This window comes from Neofelis nebulosa, chromosome 6, assembly GCF_028018385.1.
Source record: "Neofelis nebulosa isolate mNeoNeb1 chromosome 6, mNeoNeb1.pri, whole genome shotgun sequence".
NCBI lineage: Eukaryota > Metazoa > Chordata > Mammalia > Carnivora > Felidae > Neofelis > Neofelis nebulosa.
The window spans coordinates 18,195,387-18,222,540 of record NC_080787.1 but is presented as its reverse complement, the minus strand read 5'-3'; the positions used below and the strand labels follow the sequence as shown (position 1 = coordinate 18,222,540).

Sequence of the window (27,154 nt, the reverse complement as noted above, 5' to 3'; positions counted from 1 at the left end):
ATGGAGCGTGTTCCATTCAGGGCCCCCTGGTTTGTTTTAAAGCCCTAAGCACAATTGACTTTAGAATCCCATGTTTTAGAAGGGCTCCATACAGGAAGCCCTCAGAGATCCCCCCAGGGAGGAGCAGAACCTAAGACCACAGCCCTCCTCTCAAGGGGGCTGCGTATTCAAAGCTGCCTCCGTCTGCTGATGGGGCCCCAAGCCTTTGCTGCTGTGCTCCTGCATTTATTTTTTTATACTTTTTTTTTTTAAGTTTATTTGTTTATTTTGAGAGTGAGCACGTGCGTGAGAGAGAGCGTGCACAAGCAGGGGAGGGGCAGAGAGAGGGAGAGAGAATCCCAAGCAGGCTCTGCACCATCGGCACAGAGCCCAATGCGGGGCTCGAACCCACAAACTGTGAGATCGTGACCTGAGCTGAGATCAAGACTCGGGATGCTTAACCGACAGAGCCACCCAGGCGTTCCCATTCATTTATGTTTAAGTAGATTTTCCACTCTGCCTCGTATCAGAATGGACTTAGGTCTTTCCGCTGCTCCTTTGGGGAGGCTCTGGCACCCGTGAGTTTTCTTGGAAAAGTGGGGTGCTCGGGACCACACCATGTCACCGGGTCAATGTCAGCCCCCTGCCAATGATCCCCCCCATCAGGGCCAGGAAGACCCTCCCCAGGTAGGAGCAGGTGGAGGTCAGGAGAGCTTCTCTTCCACCCTGTGCTGTGAACTGGGGCAAGGCGCTGATGCCTTTCTCTGCACCCCCATTTATAAAATGGACATAATGACCCCTTTTCCTTTTAACGGGAGTGCCAGGAGGCTTTGGTGCATTTCTGAAGTACTCAAAGCCCCTCATTCGGCGAGCGGAAAGTGCAGGGCACTCTGTGCTTCTCATTATTCGACGAGAGGCACATTCACTCCAGCAGAGCCCGCGCTCTCTCCATTTCCCGGTGTTATTGACTTAAGTACTCTTCAAGAAGAATTTCTCCGAAGCTCCCATGTTGACATCCTACTAGTGTTTTGAGAGCCAGCCTTGCTCGCTGTTTGTTCCCTCGGATGAAAGCCTGCAATTGTTCCATTAAACAGTCTGCATTCAATGAGAAGAAGGAGAAGCGGGGGATGGAGCTACGCACACACACACACACACACACACACACACACACAAAAGGTGGTATTGCGTTTGCTTCTCAGAGTTCCCCCTCAACGTCTCGCGGTCCTGGACGTCAGCCCTCATATGTTTTGAGAAAATAAATCAAGAGTATGTATATCTGTTGCAAGGGGAACTTTTCCATAAGGCAGGTATGATGTAAAAATAGCTCTGCTGGGTAAGGCATGTGGTTGGACTAACTCTGGGAGTCGGGACACGGGGTTCTAGTGACTCAGTCTCTCTCTCTCTCTCTCTCTCTCTCTGTTTCTCTTGCTCTCTCATTCTCTCTCACGTTTCCAGAAAGAGCATTTATTTGCTCTTACGATGCTCCTACTCAAACTCTCTGACACTGTTTCCCCAGGTCAGTCCTTGCTTCTTGACTTGTTGCCGGAGAAACCAGCAGAAAGAAGGAAACTCGGAGACTGCTGGGTGCATCTTATGGGCTTCTTGCGGAAGAGGGGCTGATACTTGTATGCAAAGGAGCCTAGACTTGTGGGCACTTGGGGCATATCAGGGCAAAGCAACAACACAGTTTTCTGGTAGCTCATTGGCCTCCTTGGTAGACCACCTAGGAAGGTAGGATGGACTCCCAGCAAGGACTTTGAGCTTCATCTTGAGCCAGCTTTGTGACTTTGGACAAGTCATTCAACGTCTCCAGATCCCGGTGTCCTTGGTTATAGAAAAAATGAGAGAAGAATATCGATGTCACGGGATTTCCGTAAGCATTCACGGACTCCGCGGGTATGAAGCGAAAGTCTCCATGCCAGGCGCGGTGCAAATCTTGGGGCTGCTGGTCTTTGCTTGTCGTATGTTTCTGGTCTCTGGGAGAAATGGACACTAAATGGGCAAAACCAAGAATGTTTGAAGGGGGAGTACCATGTGTCTCTGCAGGGGTGTGAAGGAAGACAGCTGAGTCCTGGCGGGGGTGGGGGGTGCTCAACGCCATACTTGGATGGTTGGGGAAGGCCGCCTGGAGGAGGCCACCACCGAAGTGACAACTGACCAGTGGAAGAAGTTGGTAGGGACAGGGGTGCAGAGACCCAAGAGGCATTGCCTATCGATTCAGAACTACTGGAGTGGAGAGAGAGAGAGAGAGAGAGAGAGAGAGAGGAAGAGCGGTCAAGGTGGGGGACACAGCCAGTGGTGGGGAGGGTGGTGTGTGGCCGGAGATTTAGGCAGGAGCCCCCTGCAGGGACGGTGCTAACAGCCTCCCACATCATCCTGGGGCACATGTAGGGACAGCAAGGTCAGATCTGTGCTATAGATCGGCTTGCTGCCTTTCTCCATCCTCTATGTCCCAATAGGCTGAGATGATGGACCAGGAACAATAGGCGACCCTGCCCTCCGATTTCCCGAGGGGTTCAGCCCCCAGGAGGCGGGAGCCGGCGGCGGGAGGGCGGGAAGAGAGAGAAGTCAGGGTATCTGTTCCCCAGTCTCTCCCCACCGTGGCCTCAGGTTGGTAGCGGCTGTCTTCCCGACTGTGGCCAAGCTCCCGCCTGGCAGACCCTTCTCCCAGCTGTCACTCTCTCTCTCTGGCGATAGCGAAAAGCAGCTCCCTTCGGGTCCAGGCCCCTAAGGCTCCCCACCGTTGCCAGCCCCAGCTCCCTCTCTGTCCTGTGTTGGTTGCCGTTAACCCTGCCAAGAACCTTTGTACGTAGGGACTCTTCAGGAGTCCCGGGTCAGTGTGGCATCTGCTGGGCCCCTGGGAGGCGGGTGGTGCTCCTCATTGAAATGCCAGGAGAATCGGAGTGGCAGGAGCTGCTTCAAGGCCTCAAATGGCCAGACTCAACAGGCTCTGAGGTACAAAAAAGTCCACGGTTCAGAAGTGGAATCCGGGCAGGAGATTCGTTAGCACCGAGATGGCTGGGCCAGTAGACTGGAGGTCTGAGAGCTACGGGGAAGTCCAGGAGGCCGAGATGTTGTAACAACAGAGAGAAGAGAGGCTGAAGGAGGCAGAGAGGATGGACAGTGGTTGCAGATGTGAGTGCCGGGAGGTACCATTGGCTTCAGGAGCGGAAGCGTGGCTGCCTTGGGTTGACCCTGGCTCAAGCCATCTCATCAAGAGCGTCTGGAGGCCAGAGGGAAGGTTCCTATGCAGAGAAGTTGGTGACTTAGGGGGTTGACTTAGGGGGGTCTGTCCGTTCTCCGTGAAGGAGGCGCTGAGGTCAGCTGAGGGGGCGGGGAGGGGACCAAAGAAAGGACCCTCACGAAGCAGGAGCCTGTTGTGTCTTTCCAGCTGTTTGGCAGGAGCAAGTTGCTCCTTGCTCCCGGGAGTCTGTCTTCTGGATGAGGAGGGCTGAGGTAACAGGAGCAGAGGTAGAAAGCCCCAGAAGCTGAGGGATTCGGTGGTGGTCCCAGCCCTTCTCCTTTGCTTCCTGGCACTTGGAGGGCCCTGCTGTCCCTTTGTCGTCAGAGATTTCTTCATCATCCAGTCAGAGCTCTCTTCTCTGGCTGGAAGACTTTTCCTTCGCTGACGTCCCTCCAGGAGAGGTTGAAGCAGCCGATAGTATTTCAATTCCAGAAACTCTGATCGAGTGTTTAGCGTACGTAAGTCTCGCAAACTGCTCTCAAACAAAAGGGTCTCTGGGAGCACGTGATGTGCTCCTATTTTTTTTTTTTTTAAGTTGTGGTAAAATGCACGTAACATGAAATTTATTATCTTAACCATTTAAAAAGATTTTTTTAATGTTTATTTAGCTTTGAGAGAGAGAGAGAGAGAGAGAGAGAGAGAGAGAGAGAGAGAATCTTAAGCAGGTTCCACACTCAGTGCAGATACCAGTGCGTGGGGTTCAATCCCACGACCCTGGGATCATGACCTGGGCTGAAACCAAGAGTTGGAGCCTCAACCCACTGAGCCACCCGGGCGCCCCACTCCTTTTCCGTTCTATATTACCCGGCATCTCTGAAATTTACAAGAGACTTCCATGAGAGATTTTGGAATACTGGAATATTCCTTTGGAACTTTTTTCTCCTCATCCAGGCATTTATTTCTTGATTCCTTGCCTGAACGGGTAGCCACAGGGAGCGATTTCTTTTGGGACTGGTTTCTTTCACTCGCAGAACGGCAAGGTTCACCCGCCGTGGAGCGTGTGTCCCCATTTCCTTCCATTTGAAGGTTGCGCATCACTTGTTTTCCATGGTGACGCGTTTCTCAGCTCGCAAAGGTGTTCCGTACCCATTTGTCCCTTTTAGTCTCCACGTTGCAGCCAGGGAGTGCTTATCGCTCTTGCGTCCCAGCTGAGGAAACATGCCGCACAGCCCCGGGACCACCCAGAAAGTGCAGACCTGGGACGAGGACATAGGTCTGCAGGCCACTGCATCTTCCCTGGAGCACAGCTGTGTGTGCAGAGCCCTGGCACAATCGTGCGACGGCAGAGCCGGCCCTGGAGTGGCAGAGGACCCAGCAGTGAGCCCACTCTGCCCCCCGCCCCCCATCCAGGCCATCGGGCTCCTCTCATTGGGGCGGCTCACGTTCCCTCCGGGGCACAGGAAAGGATTTCTCCAGGCCAGTCCCAGGAGTGGAGTGACGGCAGAGTGCTGTGCGACCAGCCAGCCCTAACTGGGTGAGTCCTCAAAGTTCATAGGTGATGATGAGAGCAGCCAGGTCGGAAAGGTAATGACGTAGGGATTTGAAGTGCACAGTTCTGGCTGTGTGCACAACCCCCTCTCCCCCCAAAGCAGGCAGTGGTGTTAGAAGCTCTCTGAGTCAAGTGAACTACTGGCCTTCGGGAAGAATTCAATTTGGGGCATCTTGCTGGGGTCGGTGGGGATTACCTTTGAAGCTGGTGTCACCATCTCTCTCTTAGTATCCATGCCCAGGCCATCAGGCAATCCTAAGGAAGAAGAAACCCTTTGTGCTTTGGGGACCACGCGCATGGTGAGCACTAGCTGTGTTTTGGAGGCTCCTGGCGGTCGAACTCACAAGCCGGAGTGCTCCGATCCCCGAAACAGCTAAATAACCCACGTGCCGACACTTAGATAATAATCCCTGGGACCTGGGCGTGGCCAGTGGAGGAAATGGACAGGGGCAGTGCTGCCTCTGGGTTCCCGCTGGGAAACTGCTTCAGACTTGACCCCGTTCAGTCTTCTCCTTGAGGGACTGTTCCAGAACATTTGCTATTTGTCACAGGTAGAGCCTGGGTCATCCGGGTTAATCACATATCCTGGTTAAAAGCGAGCTGTTAGTAGGGCCCCTGGGTGGCTCGGTCGGTTAAGCCTCCAACTTTGGCTCAGGTCAGGATCTCACAATTCCCGGGCCCGAGCCCCACGTCAGGCTCTGTGCCGACCGCTCAGAGCCTGGAGCCTGCTATGGATTCTGCGTCTCCCTATCTCTCCGTCTGTCTCCCGCTCCCTCTCAGGCTGTCTCTCTCTCTCTCTCTCTCTCTCTCTCTCTCTCTCTCTCTCTCTCTCAAAAAACTGAATCGACATTAAAAAAAATTAAAACAAATACGGAAGGCACTTTTATTTCCTGAGGATTGTGATTATGAACCCCATGCACCAAGGCGTTGCTAAAAACATGCGACCACTAGCTAAGAGAACGCTGGCTGGAGAGCTTTGAACGAACTTCCCGTGACTCCACTTGGTCATATATTAATTTTCTTAAAAGGCACTGAGTATGTTTGAAGATGATTAAGATTCCATAAGCTAACAGAAGGGTGACCTTAGAGGCAACTTACACCAGCTGTGCTTCCAATGCAGAATTCCCCTCTCTAAACTTTCTGACGTTTTCTTTCCCCAGCTTTTTCTCAAAAATCTCTGGCACCAAGGGACTCACAACTCTGTTCCATTTATGAGTTTACTCTTGGAAAACCCCTCCTCATTCTTGCCTCTGAAGCCATGGGGGAATAAGTCTCATCTCTCTTTGACAGCTCTTGAGAAAATTAGGGCATTCATATGCCCCTTCCCCCAGTTTCCTTTCATGTTTATCTATTTGTGAGAGACAGAGCAAGACAGAGTGTGAGCGGGGGAGGAGCAGAGACAGAGGGAGACACTGAACCTGAAGCAGGTTCCAGGCTCTGAGCTGTCGGCACAGAGCCCGATGCGGAGCTTGAACTCATTGACTGCGAGATCATGACCCGAGCTGAAGTTGGACGCTTATCCGACTGAGCCACCCAGGCGCCCCCCTCCCCTCCAGTTTCCTTTTACCTAAATCTGTCACCTCCAGGTCCTGCAACCTTCCTCATGCTTACTGACGGTTCTTTGAATATTCACTTGCTTTGGGGCTTCGGGGTACTGTAACAGCAGGTGCGTAGGTCCAGTGCCAATGGCCGTGAGACCATCCCTTCCTTCCCTTCTGCAGCGTATACTTCCGTGATCAAGCTATGAGCTCTGGCTCTCTCCAGGGTCATTCTCCCAGGGTGCAAATTTCTGCCCCTCTTCTTCCTTTGTGAACCCTGGGCAAGCAAATAAACTCTAATGCCCAGTTTCTTCATCTATTAAAGGTGGGGGAATTAGAGTATCAACCCCGTAGCCTCACAGAGTAGGGCAGTTGAGATTAAACATCTAAGGGCTTAGCACGGACCTGCAACATAGTAAATGCTCAATATATGTATCCGCTTGGAGAATAGTGATCATGAACACAAATGATGCAGTCTGAGTGGCTGGGTTCACATCTCAGCTCAGGTTCAAATTTCGACCCCATCCCCGGTGAGCTAAACAGCCTTGGTTGGGTAAGTGGCTTAAACTCTCTGTGCCTCGATTCCCTTACATGCAAAAGGGAGACTTGGGCTGTTAAGAGGATTAAATGAGCTATTACATGTAAGGTGCTTGAAACAGAGCTTGGAAAGTGAAAAGGGCCACGTAAGTGAGAGCCATTATTATTGTAGCTTGAAAATACATCTTATTTGAAAAGGAGTCATATCAGGGGTGCCTGGGTGGCTCAGTCGGTTAGGCGACCGACTTCGGCTCAGGTCATGATCTTGCAGTCCCGTGAGTTCGAACCCCACATTGGGCTCTGTGCTGACAGCTCAGAGCCTGGAGCCTGCTTTGGTTTTGTGTCTCCCTCTCCCCCTCTCTCTGCCCCTCCCCAGCTTGCCCTCTGTCTCTGTCTCAAAAATAAACATTAAAAATATTAAGAAAAAAATAAAAAAAGGAGTCACATCAGAGGTTGGCCGATACTGAAGCCATGGGTACCAGTGTGCTGGTTCCTGTACTCTTTATCACTTTATGGTCTGTGTATAGAGCGTTCTCACTATTTATATTTTTGTATCTCAAACTATCCACTTAGCAGAGCATCTCGAACATGGTGGTGAATCCTATCTATCTTTCCTCTGAACTATTTGAAATCTGCTTTCTTAGCGTCTGGATAATTTGCTACATTTCTCTCCAAAGTCAGCTTGAAGATTGCCTCTTCTGAAGACTGCTCGGATCCTTGCAGTAGACTCAGTCCTTCATCCCTTCACACCTGTCTCTAGCATTCTGGAAGCACTGCCCTGCCCCTGTGTGTTCAGTATCCTCACAGGGCTGTGCTAATTGACTCTTCTGTAGTTACTGGGCCCACGCACTTCAGAGTAATACCTGACTTCATTATGCTCTTGCCCTCACTGCCAATTGGCAAAGAGTTATTCCTTTTCCAGAAGCACGTAGCATAGAGTAGATACTTACAAGTGATTCTGGAACAAATGCCATTCTTAACTAGCCTCATCTGTGAGAAAAGGGATGATGTTGGAGAAACTTGTTTAAACTGTGAAGTATTTCCAGTGGTTATTATCATTAATTCTAAAGTAGCAAAGTTCTTTTTCCAAGACCATCTTCCTTTCTAGACCCCAGCTGGCATTTCTCTGAAGACAAATCAGAATCATTTCTGGAAGAGGGGCACCTGGGTGATGGCTCAGTTGGTTAAGCATCTGACTTGGGCTCAGGTTGTGATCTAATGATTTATGAGTTTGAGCCCCACATCAAGCTCTGCACTGACAGTGTGGAGCCTGCTTGGGATTCTCTCTCTCTCTCTCTCTCTCTCTCTCTCTCTCTCCATCTTCTTCTCTGCCCCTCCTCTGCTTGTGTGCACTCTCTCTCTCTTAAACAAATAAACTTAAAATCATTTCTGGAAGAGAAACTATCCTTTATTTTTTCATCTTTTTAGAGTTTAAAGATTCAGTCATTTACTGATATAAAATACAAATTTGAACTTTTTTTTAATAAAATGAGATTCATGCCAGATATACAGCTTCACATTGCTCCCACGTATTTCCTTTAGGTCATTTAATCACTAAGGGGAAGCACTGAATTATTTCTTCCCACAGTCACATCTTCTTCCGATTTTCCACTCCCGCCTCTCCACATGATTATTTTGATCTGATTTCAACAGCAAAGGAAAGATTAAGCAAATACACTCAAAGTCAAAAGTAAACAATTAGAAAATATCTGCAGGGTTTATTATAGGCAACATACTCCTATCATTCAGTTAGTAAGACGAGGACAACACCTCAGTATAGAAATGGGCAAAAAAGAGGAACAGGCAATCCACAGAGAAAGAAATACAAATGTTTAACACATATTTGAAGGTGCTCTGTTTCACCCATAATCAAAGAAGCAAAAATGTAATACATAATAAGGTAGTTTAGACCTATTGGATTGACAAAATTGAAAAGAATGAAAATAACCAGTGTTGGTATGGAGTTAGGAAACACAACTCTCAAGAAGTGGTTGAAAAGAATATAGATGAATATAAGCCTCCCAGAAGGCTCAATGTTTCTTGAGAACTGTCAAATGTTCATATTGATAACGGTACAATTTCACCGTAAAACGGTTTCCCTAAGGAAAAAAAATGACAATTGTGCAGGGTGTGTGTAGGAGCATTTGTTGCATTTATAGCAGCAAAAAAGAGGGGCACCTGGGTGGCTGAGTTGGTTAAGCATCCGACTTTGGCTCAGGTCATGATCTCTCAGTTTGTGAGTTCAAGCCACATGTCAGGCTCTGTGCTGACAGCTCAGAGCCTGGAGCCTGCTTCAGATGCTGTCTCTCCCTGTCTCTCTGCCCCTACCCCACTCGTGCTCTTTCTCTCTCTCTCAAAAATAAACATTAAAAAAAAAGGATGACGTGGAGGTGTATGTCCATAATACACACTTAAGAGAAAAAGCAGATTATAGAAAATGATATGGTATGGTATGATAAGGTATGGCAAATCCTTATTTGATACGAAATAGGAAAAAATAGCTGCGGATACTTACGAATACATCTATTTTCTGTTTATACACTTCTGTGCCTTTTGACATTTTAACATATATATTTTAATACAATGTTTTAATTTAAACATGTTGTATAATATAAAATAAAAATATTTCTTTTTTGAATAAAAGGATTGGGGAACTGCTGTGTATTTCTTTGTGTGTATGTGAGAGAGAGAGAGAGAGAGAGAGAGAGAGACAGACAGAGAGAGAGAGAGATTTGGAAATGGAATCAATGCTTATAAGGAATCGATGCTTATATGGCAGGAAATTAACATGCTGGAGATTCCCTCTAGAATACATGGAACCATGGCTGGAGAGGAGTGGAGGTGACAGTCATTGGCAATGAGGTCAGTCACTTAACAGCTAGAGCATCAGATGATTCACCTGCAAAGCACTCGTACCTGAATCCTTGATGTATCCCGGACGAGGGAATGACTCGGGAGGTGGCAGATACGCAGTAATATCCCCCCAATACGTCTAGCTTTAGGGGAAGTCTGCTCTCTTTGGACAGGCCTAGACCCTGATTCTTATGGGTGCATCTGTCAAGATGCTAAATCTTAATGAAGACCAGTGCCTGGGCATTCACACAACACGTATTTCAGAACATAGTAACAGGTTTCTTTCTTTTTTTTTTTTTTAGTACCCCCAACCTGCCTTCACCAATCAGTCTTCTCTATCTGCTTCCCCCGCTCCCACCCGACCGTAAGTTCCACATCTAATTTCCTTCTGGCCATCTCTTGGACATCCCACAATGATCCAAAACATAACATGGCAAAAGCTTATCAAACTCTTCTGTGGACAAAGGATTCTTTCCCATGTGTCGCTCATTACCTCCTTCTAGTCCTCTCAGCCCTTGCTGACAGTTTTCGTGGCCACCGGCCACGTGTGGCTACTGAACACCTGGAATGGGGCTGATCTGTGACACAGCGTGCTGTAAGTGGAAAACACACACTAGGTTCCAAAGACTTAGCGTGAAAAAAGAAAAGGAGACAGAAATTAACTTTACGCGATGGTGTTTTGGACCTACTGGGGTCACATGAAAAATTTCTCAAAATAGTAATATTACTCATCTATCCTTTTTTTTAACATGGCTAGTGGAATATTTACAATTCTGTGGGCGGGTTGCGTGACGTTTCAGTGATGTGAGGGCAACCCTACACTTGGCAACTGTGTGGTTATTTGCTCGCTCTTGGGGTTCCATAGCAAATCGGTCAACAAGCCTGACACCCGGTCCCTTGGCCCTTTATCCCTCTTCTTCGTTTCCTCAATCACTGGTCCCGACAAACCCTCCTCCTCCGTCACGGCACCTCCGTCACCTGCCTGCTTCCAGCTACTCTCTACTCTGGGCCCAACTCAGCTGCCAGCAAACAAACTGGATCACCTGAATAATGGAGAGTTAACCTCATTAAAATCCCCCTGGAGAATAAAAAGAAAACAAATAACAAAGTACACTCTGTGAATAACTGCACGATGTAAGAGCTCTGAGTGCTGGAAGTGAAATAACCAGCCACTCACTTAATTTTATACACTGCCGTTAACATAAACAAATGCCTCTCACCCACAAATGAAATGCTCCTTGAGAAAGGCGCAGAAAGCCCTTTCCAGGCTCCAGAGGAAAGGAATGGAGTCTCTGACCTTCTAAACCACAAACAGATACACACATTCTCTTCCCCGTTTGGCTTCTGCCTTTGAGACACAGCCTTCAAGGGTCCAGCTCCCTTTCAAGAAAGCTTGGGTGCAGCACACACACATTTCCGGTGGTGGACTCTGAGCTCTGGGGATCATGACTTAACAAAAAAAAATTCTGGGAAATCCAACTCCCTCCCCACCCAGTGAAGGAACCATTGGCAAGAAGGTAAGAATGGCCATGGCCATTTAGTACATTAGATCCTGGGGATGGCCAAGAATGAATGAAGGTGAGGATTGATCAATTCTTATTCTCTTCATCCATTTCTGCCTGTCCTGTAGCAGTGGCCAGTGCACGTGAGGGGTTCCAGTGTGAAGCAAGTGCATCTGGGCTTAGGGGAGGACCGGAGACCCTCCGGGACAGAGCATCTCCTCTCTGACCAGCCGTGCTTCTCTTCTTCTGAAAGGTTGGCCAATCCTCTTGAGGTCCTTGGCCTGACACCTTAGTGGAGGCTGAAAGGCACTCATGAGTCAGAGAATGTGTGGTCTCCCAACCTGCACAGATGCTATGGCTCCTGGCTAAACCACTGGCCTATCTATGGCCACTTCAGAAGGAAAGACAAGCCCATAGCTACCAGGAACTGTGTTCTGTTGGGTCCCCAGTGGATGACTATAGAATAACAAGACCGATTCTGCAGGTTAGAAACCCAACTGACCTAATTTCCATTTTCAAACTCATGCCCATAAATGCGTCCTTCTGACTGGCTGATCATGCCGGGCTTGGCGAGCAAAGCTGTCGCCATGACAGTTGATCTTCTCTCCAACAATGAACACCAGATAGAGTAAGTGCCACGCAGAACTCGGAGGAGAATGTTTTGCTGCATCCCAGGCATGAATTTCTCTACACACACGTGCGCACCGACAGGAACACTCCAAATTTCCATAGATGTGAAGCTAAGCATAAATGGAGGCACAGGTCAGCCTGAGGGGAGTGTGTGGTGATATGGGAAGGATGTCCAAAACCTGCCTAGGTATTGCTAGCGCATTTACAGGAGCCTTATTTTTTCATTCTTTTTTTTTCTTTTGTTCCTTAAACACCAGCTGGTAGAACCGATTCCTTTCTTTCAAGGGCTGGCTCTGTGAGTCACTGCCCATCTGCCAGTAGCAAGATGAAAGAGGGGGGCATCGTACAGAGCCCTGGGTGCCTGCCCCGATTTTCTGTGAGGACTATCTGGCTCCCACTGTAATGCAAACAGTCTCAGCCTGCACGGCACTCGTCCCCTTGTGCCTCCCCTGACAAAGGACAATTCATCCTCTGCGATGGGCCCCTCTTGAGATTGGCTTGAGCTCCTCAGGCTGCTGCGAATGTGTTTCAGACGACCCTGGATTTGTGCTGAGTGCATCACACTGACTGCAGTGCCCGGTGGACAAAGGTTGTACTAGAATCAACCAGATGCTTCCTCTGACAGAGCAGTCTTAGTCCCATTTCACAGATGGGGGAACTAAGGCTCAGAGAGAGAATTAGCCAGAAGAAGCCAAGTTATGCTGCCATAATATCCTCAAAATCTCAGTGGCTTAAGACAGCAAACGTTATTCCCCCTAGCCTGCAGGTTTGGGTGGTTCTTCAGGGCGGTTGTCCTTTGTGTGGTGATTCAGAGACTCAAGCTTCTTTGATGCTGTTGGATCTGCCGTCACAGCACTAGGTTTCTTAACTTGCCCCAGTGGAGGAAGCGAGAGCCTGAAGAATCTCATAGAAGATTTTCACTGTCTATGGCCATGAAATTACAACGTGTTGCTTCTAGTCACATGGCCCTGCTGAAATGCTAGAGAAATGTAATCCTTTCCTGGCCAGAAAGGAGAGGGGAACCAGGTACTGGTGAGCACTGCCATGTCTGACACAGAGGCAAGTGACGGTCACGGTCCTTGTTCCACTCTTATTTGTGCCCCGTTCTGCCTGTCTGCATAATTCTTCTTCTCTTTTGCACACTGGCTCCCTTGAAGTTTGTGGTCCATATGTGAAAACAAGGAAACCAACAGTAAGCAATGTTAATGGTATAGATTCAGCCACCCGAAACATCTGATTTTTTTGCTCTCTCTTCCTCTCTCTCTCTCTCTCTCTCTCTCTCTCAATCTCTCTTCCAAATTTCCCAGGGAGAGGACAAGTTGGCCCAGTTTGGGCTACCTGTCCTGTCTAGACAACTCAACTGTGCCTGGGAGAGAGGGGAGGAAGGCCACATCATAGGAATATGGTACGTCCCTCTGCAACCTTGAAGATGGAAAGCGGGTAAAGGGCTATTAGAGATTGTAAGTGACAGAATGAGGATTCTGACCCAGGTCCATCTAACTTCAAAGCCTTTTACATTTACTACACACATAGCCTTCTAGATATCTTAAAAGTCAAGTAATTAGGAGAAACAGTGTCTGTATACATAAAAACATGGATACTGCAGAAAACCATGTTATCTTCAGACTTACTATGGCATGTATGAGTTAGTCTAAAATTACGGGAAAGGTTAGTAGGTTTAGCAGATTTTACAGCATTCGGAAGGTGGTGTAGCCATCCCAATGCTGTATCATAAAGATCATTTCTTCCTTGTTGCTCATGGATACTGCGAAGTAAGCATCATTAAAGTCTCAGCTCCCACTGCTGTTCTAAGTCAGAGTCTCCCAAAGAGCCTGAATGGCTGCAGAAGCCCTTTGTTGGTGGCTTGACCTTTAGAAACAATGGAGAGAGTCTGAGGCGCCATTTTGAATAATGGGGAACGCTGACAGACCGTGTGGTGACGAGAGATCCAAACACCAAGCACTCCAGAGGCTTTGGGTTTGTCATGCAGGCCACTGTGGAGGAGGTGGACACAGCCATGGTAGATGGAAGAGTTGTGGAACCAAAAAGGGCTGTCCCAAGAGAAGATTCTCAAAGACCTTGCACTCATTTACTGTGAAAAAGATTTTTGTTGGTGGCGTTAAAGAAGACACTGAAGAACATCATCTAAGAAATTATTTTGAGGGGCGCCTGGGTGGCTCAGTCAGTTGAGCGTCTGACTTCAGCTCAGGTCATGATCACAGTTCATGAGTTCGAGCCCCGCATCAGGCTCTGTGCTGACAGCTCAGAGCCTGGAGCCTGCTTGGGATTCTGTGTCTCCCTCTCTCTCCGCCCCTCCCCCACTCATGCTTTCTCTCTCTCTCTCTCTCTCTCTCTCTGAAAAATAAATAAAAACATATAGAAATATTTAAAAAAAAAGAAATTATTTTGACCAGTAGGGAAAATTGAAGCAATTGTCATCATGACTGCCTGAGACAGTGGCAAGAGAGACTTTGCTTTTGTAACATTTGACAACCATAACTCTGTAGACAAGATTGTCATTCAAGAATACCATGCTGTGAATGGCCACACCTGTGAAGTAAGGAAAGGTCTATTTAAGCAAGAGGTGGTTAGTTCTTTTTTTTTTTTTTTTTTTTTTTTTTTTTTAAATTTTTTTTCAACATTTTTTATTTATTTTTGGGACAGAGAGAGACAGAGCATGAACGGGGGAGGGGCAGAGAGAGAGGGAGACACAGAATCGGAAACAGGCTCCAGGCTCCGAGCCATCAGCCCAGAGCCTGACGCGGGGCTCGAACTCACGGACCGCGAGATCGTGACCTGGCTGAAGTCGGACGCTTAACCGACTGCGCCACCCAGGCGCCCCAGAGGTGGTTAGTTCTTCATCCGGCCAAAGACATCCAAGTGATTCTGGAAACTTTGGTGGTAGTCACGGAGGTGGTGGATGACAACTTTGGTTACGGAGGAAACATCGGTGGGTGGGGTGGCTTTGGTGGCCATCAAAGGGGTGATAGATATGGTGGCAGTGGGGATGATTATAATGGATCTGACGGAAGCAACGTTGGAGGAGGCAGAAGCTATAATGATTTTGGCAATTACAACAATCAATCTTCAAATTTCGGACCCACGAAAGGAGGAGATTTTGGAGGCAGAAACTCTGGCCCCTATGGTGGGGGAGGCCAACACTTTGCCCAGCCACAAAACCAAGGTGGCTAGGGCGGTTCCAGCAGCAGCAATAGCTATGGCGGTGGCAGAAGGTTTTAATTACTACCGGGCAACAAAGCTTAGCAAGAGAAGAGAGCCAGAAAAGTGACAGGGAAGCTACAGGTTACAACAGACTCAGGAATTCAGCCACGCACAGTGGTGGCAGGGCCTAGCTGCTACAAAAAAGAGGTGCTTTAGACAATACTCATGTGTATGGGCAAAAACCGTGAGGACTGTATTTGTGACTAATGGTCTAACAGGTTGCTTTAGTGTCTGTTCTAGGGAAAGTGTAAAGCATTCCAACAAAGGGTTTTAATGTAGATTTTTTTTTTTTTTTGGCACCCATGCTGTTGTGCAAAATGTAATAGTCTGATCATGATGCTGGATGGACATGTCTTTAAAAAAACAACACAAAGATTATTTCTTTCCTCCTCAAGGGTCTAGCATCCAGATCTATTCTCTAATATAGTAGCCACTGGCCATGTTGATTTACTTGACTTTAAATTCATTAAAATGAAAATTTCAGTGCGTCAGCCACATTAGTCACATTTCAAGTCCCCAATGGCCCCACGCGGCCGGTGGTTGCCATATTGGACAGCCCAAATATAGAACACTTCCACATGGCAATACGTTTATTGGATGGCACTGGTCTAGACCTTAAACTCATGAGTCTCTATCCAGAGGAAACATAACACTGAGATGTAGAAAAAAAAAATTAAAACAGACTAGGATGAGTCAGGAAGTTTCATATTTAAGAAAATGAGTTGTCAATAAAAACTCAACGAAATCACCCTAAGACTCCAAAAGAAAAATGGTGGAAGAGGCAAAATAATTAGCACCCCAGTGCCCACGATGGGAATGATTTGCACACACCAAAGGGAAGAACGAGCCACATGAATCACCTTCCTAAAGAGGCTATTGGCCCCATTGTGGGCGAAGGCCCACACATGCCTCAGGAGTGACCACACAGTTTCCCACAAAGGCAGTGTTCCTCCTCTGCAGTCGGTGTGCTTACGGTTCCTCCCCCCTGCCCCCTTTCTCCTTGTTCCACCTCCCCTCATCCTATCTGTTCTTCCCCCTGCAATTTATTTTCCTTCCACTCCCAACTTCCTTCAATGATCAAGCCAGGTCAGAGCTAAATGTGATCCTTTTCCAAAGGGTGCCTTGCCATCCATGCAGCTACAAGGGCATGGTCAGACTAAAGGGTTTTGACGGATGTTCGTGATAACCCAATGTTGATTGGCCCCCTGAGAGAGGCCCAGTCCCCTTTCATAGGATGCAGAGCTGAGTACGTATAGGGTACTAATGAACACGGAAGGGAAGGCGACAGTGTCCAAGTGTATTTTGTGGAATGACGGTTAAAAGGCGTGAGCCAACCAAATCATACCAAAACAAAACGATACTTTGCATAGGTCCAATAAACCAAGGGCAATATGCTAGATGCAAGGGTATAGGGAGAGCTTTTGATATGCAAATGTGTCTTGTGAATTTCCAGGCGGATGGACTAATATGCCGCGCTTCCTAAACTTATATGACCCCCAGCTCCCTTTGGTTTTGCAAGGTTGTCTCACTGGGCACAAAATTCAGGCTAAAGTGCCAACACAGGTTTTTATGGATGACTTGGCCCTGAAGATCGTTTCAAAAGAATGCTTCTTTCAGAGTAGTTGGAGGTTTGGGTGTGTCATTGTAATGAGAATGTTACCTAGTGGATCACGCAGAAAAGCCTAGTTGGAGCATATGTTACGTTGTCGTCATCGACAAAAGTTACTTTCTACATACGCTTGGTACGTTTAGCTGACAGAAAAGTCTGGAAGTGGAAAAAAACAAAAAGCAAAAAACAAAAAAACAAGGGGGGGAAAATTAGGTATAAAGCTGCAGAGGGAAAAAGCTAACTCTTAAGGCTTGGGTCCAAGCATTTAAATGTCATGTCTGCTGATATCATGGGCATCACCGTTGGAGACTGGGCGACAATTGTTAAGGGAAGAGTATAAGGAGGTTTTAGCAATCCTTGGGGATGAAGTAGTTGTTTTTTCTAGCCAAATATAGTCCGGCAGGGACATAACTTCCTTTCCAAACCGCCCCCTAATGCGTGTGGTTTGGTCAGGTGGCCCTGCAGAGAACACGGTATTTGGATGCCCCATGGCACATCTCAGGCTTTGAGATGCTTCATTTCCTTTCTTGGCTGCATGGCGTTTGTTACAGTGCAAGGGCCTGCACGCTTCCTACATTTCTGGTTCAGATTGTGAATTGAGTCTGATACAGGAGCCAAGTTCTGGGGCTTTGGGCTACATATGTCTCAAGAAATGTGATAGGTGGGGCGCCTGGGTGGCTCGGTCAGTTGAGCGTCCGACTTCGGCTCAGGTCACGATCTCACAGTTCATGGGTTCGAGGCCCGCCTCGGGCTCTGTGCTGAGAGCTTGGAGCCTGGAGCCTGCTTCGGATTCTGTGTCTCCCTCTCTCTCTGTTCCTCCCCCGCTCATGCTCTGTCTCTCCTCTCCTTCAAAAATAAATAAAAACATAAAAAAAAAATGGGATAGGTAAAAGGAACTCTGTAGTAACTACTTCTAATAGCGAGATATGTAATTCTAGAATAATTTGCCTCAAAATTAAGAACATTCCCATAATGAAGAGTACTGAGTGAAAACGGAAGCTGCCACACAAAAGTACAGCTGTCAGGAAATGTCACATTTCGGTCATGTCTTAGGAACCCAGCTTCATGCTGTTGACGGTCAGCAAATTTGCCTGGGAGACTACATTTGACAGCTGGCAGAGATGTGCGGAACTTACGTTCAAACACAAGTAACAATAGGTAATTCACAACATAGACATTTCACAAAATTCAACAACCATTTATAGACAAAAACTTTTAGCAAAATAAGAAGGGAACCTCTTAAGTCTGAAAAAGGGCAAAGACAAAAGGCTTACAGCTAACATCATCCTTAGAGAACTATTGAACACGTTGCATTTAAGATAAGAAACGGGACAAAATTACCTGCGTTTGTCACCCCTATTCAATGTTGCACTGGAGGTCCTGGCCGCTGTAGTAGAGCAAGAGAAAGAAACAGAAGGTATAAGTATTGGAAAAGAAGACATAACCTGTCCTTAGACACAAATGACGTGAATGTATACCTAGAAAATCCTAAGGAATCCTAAGGAAATAGCTGCTAGAAATAACAAATAAGTTAATCAAATTTATACATACAGGGCAAAATATAGAAATAAGCTTTATTCTTTAAATTTTTTTCATTTCATTTATTTTTTAGGGAGAGAGAGAATACAAGCAGGAGAGAGGGGTGGGGGGGAGGGGAGAGGTGGGCACAAGAAAGAGAGAGAGAGAGAGAGAGAGAGAGAGAATTCCAAGCAGGTTCCACACTCAGCCTGGAACCCGATGCAGGGCTTGATCCCATGACCATGAGATCATGACCTGAGCTGATATAAAGAGTTGGATGCTCAACCGACTGAGCCACCCAGGTGTCCCAACAAGTAGATTCAGTTCATTCTTAATCAAAATCTCAGAAAACTTGTTTTTTGGTTAAAGTTGACAAACTGGTCTTAAAATTCATATGTAAATGCAAATGACCTAGAATGGCCCAAACAACTTTGAAAAAGAAGAGGAAATTTGGAAGACTTAGGCCACCTGATTCTAGGATTTATTATAAAGCTATAGAAATTAAGATATTGGCATTATGATAGACAAATAGACCAGGAAAGAAGAAGAGTCCAAAACAGATCCAAATATACGGTCAGTCAGTTTTTTACTACAAAAGTGCCAAGCACATTCAGTAGAGAAAGGAAACTCTTTTCCCCCTGTGAAGGTAATGGAACAATTGGATATTCATACGTAACATAAAAAATTAACTTTGATCCATATCTCGCATGACAGAAAAAAAAAAAAAGCTTACTCAAAATGAATGCCACAGGCCTAAATAAAGAACCATTAAACTATTGAACTTTTTAAAAAATATATAGGATGAAACCTTTGTGACTTTGGTTTAGGAAAAGATTTTCTTAGTTACAACAAACAACCTAAAAAACAAACCAGAAAACAAAACGGCAAATCGGACTTCCTCAAACTTAAGAATTTCTGCTCTCAGGAAAAGACTGTTGAAAGAATAACAAGGCAAGTCGTATAGATAGAAAAAAACATTTCAGGGGCACTTGGGGGGGTGCAGTCAGTTAAGCGCCCAGCTTCGGCTCAGGGCACGATCTCGTGGTTCGTGAGTTCGAGCCCCGCGTCGGGCTCTGTGCTGATGGCTCAGAGACTGGAGCCTGCTTCGAATTCCGTGTCTCCCTTTCTCTCTGCCCCTCCCCCATTCTCTCTCTCTCTTTCTCTCTCTCTCAAAAATAAATAAACATTGGGAAAAAAAGGATTTAGAAAAAAAAAGCTACAGACTCTAAACACCTACTTTCTAACTCATTTAAATGCTCCATATTAGATTTTTCCTCCGTGTTGCTGGTGTCGGTCTTGCGCCTTGGAAGGGAAATTCTTAAGAACAGATACTAAGTTGTATGTGTTAACAACTCATCCCACTCTGCAAAGGCATCACGTGTGCAACCCAACCTTGTTTCATCTTGGACACGGCTCATTATGCAAAGAAGGAGCAAAGTGACTTGATAATTGTACCGCCATCACAGCCAGTCAAGAGCAAAGGCTTTGGGTTCCGCGTTCCCCCAGCCATTTGACTCTGGGTACTTACTTAGGGCCTTTGTCTCTCCTTCGTTCCTCACCTGCAGATGAGGGGCAGAATGCCTACTTCCTAGAGGTATCAGGACATCAGATAAGAAAATACATGCAGATTATTAGCACAGCGTCTGTTGATACTATGATAGTATGACAATACGGAGATTGCTTTTAGTGTGGATATGCAATACTCTGGAGGATGCTGGAATTTTACTTAGAAGTTTGTCTTGGGGCACCTGGTTGGTTTAGTCGGTTGAGCACCTGACTTTGGCTCAGGTCATGATCTTGCCATTCAGAGTTGGGGCCCCACGTCGGACTCTGCACTGACAGCTCGGAGCCTGGAACCCGCTTCGGATTCTGTGTCTCCTTCTCTCTCTGCGCCCTTCCCCTGCTCACGCTCTGTCTCTCAAAGATAAATAAACACTACAAAAAGAAAGAAATTTGTCTCAAAGTTCCCAGAAGCATTTTCCTTGGATGTTTTTCCTGCTAAATGAGTGAGTTTGTGACAAAGAGAAAGAGAATCTGGTCTCCTGGATTCACATCTGTCACCCTTCCGTAGGATTATGCTCGGCCCCCTCCCCCCCTTCTTTATCTCTTAGGCTCACTTCTTACCTCCCTAAGACAGGACAGGTTCTCAGAGTCTGGTTTCACACAATTGAGATGCGACGCTTTATTTCACGTATCGTTGAGATCTGGGCTACCTCAAGGGAGTTTAAGGCCTTGGGTGGAAAAGTGTGGAACCTTAGCATCCATCCACAGAGCGGGTGAAATGTGCCTCTCCCAAGGGGTGTTGGGTGTCACAGACTGTGCCCATCTGATGATACTCAAGGTGCACACATGCAACCACAGAAGTTCTTGCAGAGGAGATAAGCTTCTAGAATTCAGGTTGTGCCCTGAACTGTTCTGTATCCTCCTTTGACCCCTCTCCTCAAGACCAGAGTTGGACGCCATCTTGTTTATTCACCACCTTTCACAACTCGGGGAACTGTGTGACATTGCAAATTTGCTTACCCTGCTGGCCTCAGTCCGCCAGATGTGGGATTGGAGGTCCAGGCCGTCCCACATTGCCAAAGCCGAGCCCAGCTGCTGGAGATTCCTCTGTACCTTGGTCCCAGTTCAGGCCAGGAATGGGGCATTCCTGGCACCCTATGGCCTTCTTTGTCCGGAGCTCGGTGCCGTGTCTTCTCTGAACCACCGCACCGCTGTCGCCTCTCACTGACGCATGCGCAGAACCGGCGAGGGCTTAAGAGCTCTGAAGTTAAGCAGACCTGAGTTCCAGTCTGTCCTCCTGACCACAGGACCTTGGGCCAGATCAGACTTCTCAACCTCTAGTTCCATAAAAGCCGTCTAATAACGGCACTTGCCTGGTGTCCTAAGAATTTCATGAGATAACATATGTCCAATGCTCACCAAAGGCTCTGGGATGTAATGCATGACACCCACCATTGTTATTATATTTACTAATTATGATAATTTTTTTGGTATTGTTCTCCAACTGTTGCCTGCGGGGAAGACCTTGACTCCTAAATCAGACGGTCATTTATGTGAGGGTGAAGACAGTACATTCTTTTTACATATCCCACCGAACCCCGGGTGGTGCTGGGAATTAGGAGAGGTATCCAGACCCACTTCCTAAGTGACTCCAGGTGACTTGATAAACCCCTCGACGTGATGCGACTTGCCACGCTTCTCCTCGTACAACTTCCATACACATAATGAGCAGGTGATCTGACTTAATTGCTCGTATATTGCAACGCTGTTCCCCTAAACCTGACTTTGGAGACAGGTTCTCTACATGCCGATTACATATTTACAGGTGTGGCCGGTTCATGTCACACTTTTGTTTTCTTTAAAAGATTTGTTTCTTTCGGGTAAGCTCAGGTTAAGCCCTGGTGGGGTATTTAGTTGCGTTCTTCCTTTCTGAAAGGGCAATGAGGGATCGAGGCATCATTTAGCAGATTACAAAGATTTTTTTTTTTTTTTTTTTTTTTTACTCCTCCTGAGTAGTTCAGTGACAATGCATTTGTTGCAGTGACGAGACGGCCGTCGCCCCTGGAGGGAACACGGGGAACTGGGTGACACAAAGTTGAAGGCCAGCCGGAATGGCTGCTAGAAGTGTCCTCGGATGACCCAGGATCTTTCATGAGAAAACAAGGATGTCCTCACTGCCGAAAACAGCGGAAGGTGGCATGGTTCACGTCAGGTTGTGAAATGAGTTCAGCAGGTTCCTCGAGAGGGAGTCCCCCGCCCTTGCCGGGCACCAGTGACATCATGCCGGGTGCAAGAACCTCCCTTGAACCTACCCGCTGAGGGACAAGGACCAGGGCTCCCTTTAGCAGAGGTCAAGGTGGGCCAGGGTGCCTGGGCATTGGCTTCCTGACTCACACCTGTCAAGACTAGAACAAAGCCAATGATCCCACAGCCTTCAAGGCTGGTTGGTGTTACACCAGTTGGTGTTACTTATAAACCAGAGGAGACATGCTCGAAAGCATTTGGATATGCTTTTCACATCCTTGTTTGTAGGAGTCTGGCATGAGGGTGACAGAATGGAGACCCCAGGGCATTCTAGAGACCAGGACCGAGGATCCTGAGGTTAAAAAAAAAAAAAAAAAAAAAAGACACCTAGGGATCCGCAGGATCCATTTTTTTCTGCCCAACCATCACCCTTGTCTAGAAGATACAGTGGCTCCCTGAAGCCCATGTCTGTTCTCATTCTCCAACACTCCAACACTCCAACACTTTCGCTTGAGCCTCTGGTATTAGACGTGAAGCTAAACCAAAACATGAGAGGTGGAAACGATGCAGTTTTTAAAATTTCCTCTTTGGTGTTTGGTAACCATGTAATTTCTTCTCTTTTCTTTTCTTTTCTTTTCTTTTTTAATGTTTATTTTTGAGACAGAGAGAGACAGAGCATGAGTGGGGGAAGGGCAGAGAGAGAGGGAGACACAGGATCTGAGCCATCAGCACAGAGCCCGATGCAGGGCTCGAACTCACGGACCACGAGATCATGACCTGAGCCGAAGTCAGACGCTTAACCAACTGAACCACCCAGGCGCCCCCCGTGTAATTTCTATTTTGAGCCCTCAGTTAGCCAAGTGGTGAAAACTTACTCTTAGCCAAATCGGGGTCCTCCTCTCTGTTGTCATGGCGGCGTGTGTTCTCCAGGAGGGCACCCAGCACTGGAGTGTAGGGGATGGGAGGGCAGGAAGTCACCTTTGCCCAAGCCTTCTCCCGTCTGGCCTTGGCTGAGATGCCTTTCTTCCTGAACCGTGTCTCCTGCTGGGACGCATTCATTTCTGATGACAAAACCTGCTAGGGTCTTCTGTCTCTGTCTCTTTGTCTCTCTGTCTCTGCATCTCTCCCTCTCGACCATACCTCCACCACTCTTGAGAGCACAGAAAACACAGCACTGGTCCCAGTCATCCCTGACGGAGGGCTCCTGAGGGGTGCCCTGAGCCCACCCGTCTTGATACACTTGACGGGTATTTCTTCCACTCCTTACCTCGCCAGGAATGGCGGAATCAGATGGAGACTGAGGTGGTAATTGCTACCCATGGGGACTTGCCCTAGGCCCAGGGCAAATCCTCTCTGTAACTGGGGGCAGTTTCTGTCACTATTTCCCCTCCCTTCCCCAGGGCTGAATAGAACTCGGGACTCTTTAGCGTCTCATCTTTCTTCCCCTTCCTTTCAACTTCCCTTTCCCTCCTTCTCCAGCCCAGAAATCTTCATCCTGCCCAGGGTGAGGAAAACTTGCCTTTGTATCATCACACGTTCATGCCCCGAGTCTCCCAAGGATGTATTGAGTTCCCCCACCCCTGTGGTCTGGAACAGGACTGCCCTTTGACTTGGATGAAGAGAACCCCGCCCCAGGCCCTTCACCTCGCGGAGGCCTGTGCCTTGAAATGTCTTCTTAAAAGGTGTGTGGGTCCCATCCCCATTTCTTTCCCTTGGAGCACTGTCTGACCCTTCGCTCCATGTGGAGGTTTACCAGATAGCCGAGGGGTCCTAGACCTCGCACTTCCAGGATTACGCAAGGCTCCCAGTGTGGGGCTCTGATTCGAGAAGGGTAGCTTGGTGAGAAAATTGCTTCCACTGGCTGGAGCAGTCTTCCTTTCTCAGAATCGTATGAGGTTGGCCCACCATGCCAGTGCCACTGATGTGCTGGTTTTGGGTGGCTCAAAAAGTTACATGGACAGTTGCCTGCCCCCCACAAAAATATGTGTCTGGCACCTTGAATACCCTACGAGTGACTTTGTTTTTGCATCTTTTACCTTCACCCAGGCAATATGCATACACTGTCAAGCTCATTCTAGAACAAAGGGAGGAGGCATGGGGTAACAGAAAACATGGGGGAAAAGGACATCAGCAAAACTACCCAAATACTATGCTGCCCTTCTCATGAAGAGGAGCACAGTATGTAGTCTGTATTGAGAGTCAGAAGAGGAGTTGCATTTTAAGCTCTAGTCCTGACTGTGTTACTAACTAACCATGTGATCTTTTTTTTTTTTAATTTTTTTTAACGTTTATTTATTTTTGAGACAGAGAGAGACAAAGCGTGAATGGGGGAGGGGCAGAGAGAGAGGGAGACACAGAATTGGAAGCAGGCTCCAGGCTCTGAGCTGTCAGCACAGAGCCCGACACGGGGCTTGAACTCCTGGACCGCGAGATCGTGACCTGAGCTGAAGTTGGATGCTTAACCGACTGAGCCACCCAGGCGCCCCTAACTAACCGTGTGATCTTGAGCAAAGCACCTCTCTGGGTCTGTTTCTTCATTTTAAAATGAGATGTTTGGATGGGTGGATGGATGGATGGATGGATGGACGGGTGGATGGGTGGTTGACTGGATGGGTGGACAGGTGGGGGATGGGTGGGTGGGGAGGTAAAGAAGCTTGCCAGACTCACTGGGCAGAGGGAGGAAGGAGAGCTGGGGGTGGTCCAGGTTCTGTAACTCTTCTATCTGGCTGCTGCACATTTCTGATGACCTCAGTCATCTTCCCTGTCTCACCTCTTTGTCCACTGCTTTCTTTCAAGAGCAGCTTGGTAAGGTGCTTGAAAAGATTGATCCAGGAGTCAGAAAACCTGGAGTTTTCTTCTCCCATGTTTGTTGTACCCTGGGCAACTTTTGGGCAATTCAGAAACTCTCAAGGTGTCAACTTCCTTATCAGTAAAATGGAGTTAATGATGCCTGTCTCGTCTACTCCGCATGGTTTTGTGGGAAGCTGGGGCACCTGGGTGGCTCCGTTGGTTGAGGGTCTGACTCTTGATTTCAGTTCAGGTCATGATCCCAGGGTCGTGGGATCAAGCCCCACCTTGGGCTCTACGCCGAGCATGGAGTTTGCTTGGGATTCTCTCTTTCCCTCTGTCCCTCTCCCCTGCTCTCTCTCTCTCTCTCTCTCTCTCTCAAAAAAAAAATCATATATGTATATATATGATAACGGGCAAGGAAAACAGTCTGCAGTCAGGAAGTCCACATCCAGGGTCGGGTTTTGTGAGGTATTATTGGACTCATTCTCCTCTCCTTCCTTACTCTCCTCTACAGCTGCCCATGGGGCTCTTATGTGACTTTCACAAAACATTGTTCTGGGAAATTTCACAGCTCCCGAAAGCAGCCGAGTAACAGAAATCACAAGAGAAGGTTGTGTTACCGCGGTGGCTCATCACATGTCGGGGGAAAGGGCTTTTTTGTTTGTTTGTTTGTTTTATTTTTGCTGTTAGGGCAGCGAAGCCAGAAGGCGTCCAGTTATCGCAGGGAGAGTCGGCGCCAGGGGCTTATCTTCGCGAATACGTGTGGTGTCCCGCCCGAACTAAATGAGGCCGTGGAAAATTTCCAGCGATAGGCCGAGCCAACAGTTAAGCATTTGTGGGGTAAATCAGGTTATCTGTGGAGAAACGACAGGGCTAGAAGACGGAGACTGAGTTGTCCTCTGGTTAAACATCCGCGTGGAGTTCGTAAGAGAACTCTCACACCTGATCCCTTTACCCCCAGCCGATCACTCTGGGTCTTCTTTGTAAATAATTCCTATTTTTAAAAAATTTTGTAATGTTTATTTTTGAAAGAGAGCAAGAGAGTGGGGGAGGGGCAGTGAGAGAGGGAGACACAGAATCCGAAGCAGGCTCCAGGCTCTGAGCCATCAGCACAGAGCCTGACGCGGGGCTCGAACCCACAAGCTGTGAGATCACGACCTGAGCTGAAGTCGGACACTCAACCGACTGAGCCACCCAGGTGCCCCAATAATGCCTATTTCGTGGTGTCATAAAATCTTTAACTGACCTCTTCTGGCCTTCCCCTTAGTTCGGTGGCTCTTGAAATGTGCCCTTGGACCGGCGACATCTGAGCCTCACCTGGGAATGTGTTAGACATGTTGTTCTTGGGCCCAGCCTCAGACTTACTGCATGAGCAGCTCTGAGAGTACGGCTCAGCAATTTGAGCACAAGCCTTTCCGATGACTCCGATAGACCTACAATTTGAGAACCAAGGTCCTAATTCATTACTTCCGTAAATAGCATACCGGCAGGACGATCTTTGTGGCCCCCTCCTTGAATACTTCTGGTGACAGGGAACTCACCACTTTACAAGGCATCTGATTAGAAGCCCTCATGGTTAGATATTTTCTCATTATAATGAGATAAAGCTGATTTTTTGTCGCTTCTACCTGCTGGCCTTGGCTGTATCCTCTGAACACGGTTCAGAGTTACAGCTGAATGGGGATCACCGGTAACTAGGCTAATTCCTCACCTCGTAGGAGCTGGGTAAAAGTGAATACAAGAGGAAAAACTGGGAGGGAGGCCAAGGTGTCACATTTTCCTCTCAGCCAAATAAAACAGCAAGATTAAGGGCCGTCCCTGGCATTTGTGAGATTATGATAAATATCAGTATTAATAACAAGAGTGACAGTAATAATTACCCACAGCTCGATTTGGATGCAGGTCAAGAAACCATCCGAATCAAATTACATGTAAGGAAAATATGTGTCTTCGGTGCTGGGAACATTTTCAAAGAGGAAGAAAAATGGACGCGGTGAAAAAACATTTCACCTTCCAGAGGGAATAACTTCTCCTTTCCATTCCAAGGAGGGAGTGAGAGAAAGGGGTCTCCGGGCGGGGTGGAGATATTTTATGGTGAGGGCCCAGCCCCGCTCTGACTCGACGTGTGAAAAGGAAGCAAGGCTGGTGGGGGAAGAATGAGCCTTTTCCTGGTCACCCCTCAACCAGGGATGCTTTGAGTCAGACACACTTGCGCGGCCAGATTTTGCCAGCGGCCGTCTTTTCTGTTTGTCTCGGGCGGCCATTTGGCAGACGGGACGGGGAGAGCGTGTGCCATTCCCCCCAGTGGGAGGCTGGGGGGTGTGGAGGCTCCTGGCCTCCAGGTAGAGGCCGCTGTGGACTCGGCTTGGCCTTCCTCTAAGTCTAATCTTGCTCTCTTCTGATGCCAATCTCTCCCCTCTTGGGGCCGAAAGCCCCAGCGGCACTAGGCATCGCCAGGCCCACCCTCACCGATGATTTTTCCTCCCCCCCGCCCCC

At 47.8% G+C, this 27,154-nt stretch overlaps 1 pseudogene; it reads left to right on the top strand.

Annotated features, from left to right (window-relative positions):
• The first annotated feature begins 4,381 nt into the window (after positions 1–4,381).
• The window catches only part of LOC131515246 (heterogeneous nuclear ribonucleoprotein A1-like), a 192,984-nt pseudogene continuing 170,211 nt past the window's right edge, over positions 4,382–27,154 (top strand).